This window comes from Dama dama, chromosome 20 (assembly GCF_033118175.1).
Source record: "Dama dama isolate Ldn47 chromosome 20, ASM3311817v1, whole genome shotgun sequence".
Taxonomy (NCBI): Eukaryota; Metazoa; Chordata; class Mammalia; order Artiodactyla; family Cervidae; genus Dama; species Dama dama.
The window spans coordinates 15,104,073-15,106,750 of NC_083700.1; the positions used below are offsets into that span (position 1 = coordinate 15,104,073).

At 53.1% G+C, this 2,678-nt stretch overlaps 1 pseudogene; it reads left to right on the forward strand.

Annotated features, from left to right (window-relative positions):
• The first annotated feature begins 1,117 nt into the window (after window positions 1-1,117).
• Window positions 1,118-1,826, forward strand: LOC133040098 (clathrin light chain A-like; annotated as a pseudogene).
• The last annotated feature ends 852 nt before the right edge of the window (window positions 1,827-2,678 follow it).

Sequence of the window (2,678 nt, forward strand, 5' to 3'; positions counted from 1 at the left end):
TAACTCTGGGAAACCTGAGACTCTGCATTTCCTACAAGCTCCTGGGCAATGCCAAAGTTGCTGGTCTGAGGACCACACTCTGAGTAGCAGGGTTGCAGATGATGTAAAGCCAGGCTGAGTCAACTGAAATAAATTCTGTGGATAACTGGAAATCGGGGAAGATCTTTGAACAGAGATGAGACGGGATCCGAGGATGCCTTAGGAGGACTGATCAGGGTGGCATCACCTATTGCGAGACCCTGGGGGCACGGGGCCAGACAGGAGACATTGTAAAATCCAGGCAAGAGAGGGGGGCTAGGGCAGGGCAGGGATGGAGTGCAGGGACAACAGGATAGAGACAAGACTGCAGTAGAATCACTGGCAAAGGACTGGGGGTGAGGGGTGATGGCAACAAAGTACCCAGGTATCCAGGGAGAGGGTGCTGGGCCTTTGGAGACTCAGGGCAAGAAGGGGAGCACAGTCTGGGGGCCTGAGTGTAAGGGGCCTACAGGACCACCTGGGTTAGAAGAGGCAGGGATCAGTGAGGAAGTGACCCAAAGGTAGGAACACCCATCACTCACAAACACCACGGATTTTCCTGTGTCTGGAGCACACCCACAGCTGTATGCGATGTGGGTTCCGGCTGTCGGGGTCACACTCAGGCCATTCAGGCAGCCTCTTTCTGCACCCTCTCCACTCTCCAGCTCCATCACTGATGCCAAGAGCACATTTGCAAGGCCACAGCCCAAGGCTGACCTGAAGAGCCAGGACAACTCTGGCCCTTCCAGAGCAAGACCCCAGGACAGATCTCATTCTCAAAGAAACATGACCTCCCTCTGGGGCCTGGGTTCAGAGCTTCCCTTCACAGGCCCCCAAAAGGGTCAGGATGACGCAGAGCAGCTGGGAAGCTGGGGACACTCCTTCCAGTGACTTCTGTCTCCACCTCCACACACACTTAGAGAGCAGAGATAAAATGTTAAGTATATTCATGGTCTCAGGATAGTCACTGAAGAATCTGTTTTATAGCACTTAAATTTTTTACGTCTTGCTTGTTGAGGATTTTTTTTTTTTTTAATTCTGTAATGTGATTTGCCGTACGTAGAATAAAAAAAAAGAAAAGAGCTCCCTCCTCGCACAGCGGCCGCTGCCAGACGCCGTGTCTGCTGTTGGGTTGGTGTTTCTCTGAAAGTCGGTGCCGTCGAACTTCCCGCCATGGCTGAGTTAGATCCGTTCAGCGTCCCCGCTGGCGGTCCCGCCCTGGGGAACGGAGTGGCCAGCGAAGAGGACCCTGCCGCGGCCTTCTTGGCGCAGCAGGAGAGCGAGATTGCGGGCATCGAGAACGACGAGGTCTTCGCCATCCTGGACGGCAGCGCCCCCGGACTCCAGCCTCACGGCGAGCTGCCGGGGGTTCCAGATGCTGCTGATGGAGTGACGAATGGAGAATGCTATCAGGAGAGTAATGGGCCGACGGACAGTTATGCAGCTATTTCACAAGTGGATCGATTGCAGTCAGAGCCTGAAAGTATCCGACAATGGAGAGAAGAGCAAACGGACGCTTGCAAGCCCTTGATGCCAATTCTCGGAAGCAGAAAGCGGAGTGGAAAGAAAAAGCAATAAAGGAGCTGAACGAGTGGTGTGCAAGGCAGGAAGAGCAGCTCCAGAAGACAAAAGCCGACAACAGGGCAGCAGCAGAAGCCTTTGCCATTGAGGAGTCGTCCCCAGGCACTGAGTGGGAACGGGTGGCCCGGCTGTGTGACTTTAACCCCAAGTCCAGCAAGCAGGCCAAAGACGTCTCCCGCATGCGTTCTGTCCTCATCTCCCTCAAGCAGGCCCCCCGGGTGCACTGAAGAGCCTCCCTGCGGCAACACTACATCTGCAGCGTCTTAATCCTACTCAGTGAAGCTCTTCACGGGTAACTGGATTAATTATGTTGAGTCCTTTTGGACCAAACCTTCTGTCTTTAGAGTTGATCATTGTGATTGAATGTTGCCTTCAACTGTGTTCTCCCTGGCATTCGAGGAGGCGAGGTGGCGGCAGAGGAAGGGAGGGAGGCCTCCCAACGGCAGCCTCAACCTATGCTTTTGTGCATTATTCTGAGAATAAATTTCTGATCCGAGAAATAATAAAAAGAAAAGAAAAGAAAAACAGCTGCATGGTTCTGCATGAGACAGTTGGAAAATACCTCCATTTGGGGAAGCTGAATAGCCTGAGGGAAACCTCTCTGGTGGGTGAGGAGCCACCAAAAGTGGGCAATGGGAGGTCCTCTGCTCAAGTCACTGAGACAGGCCCCTGTGCCCATGACCATGAGGTGGGAGCCCAGCCCTGGACTGAATTCTAAAGGATTAAGGATGGGAGAAGTCCGACCCTTGGATACACAGGGCACTGCTTCACCTCTTCCTGCTCAATCTACACAACAGATATTTCCTCTGATGTCCAACCCATCAGGGGCACCCGGGAGCTAAACCACCGTCAACGCCTCCCAGCTGTCTAGTTACTTTCCAGTGCGAAAATACTTTCACCTGTGAGAGGCAGATAAGTACTGTTGTGATTACCTTCCCATTTTTCAGATGAGGAAACTGAGGCTCCAGAGAGCTTAACTGGTGAACCCCAAGCTGTGGAAAGTCAGTCCATGGCAGAGTCTGACCTTAGACCAGATCCCCACCCTTTCAGACCACTGGTCTTTCCAGATCCAGGTCCCT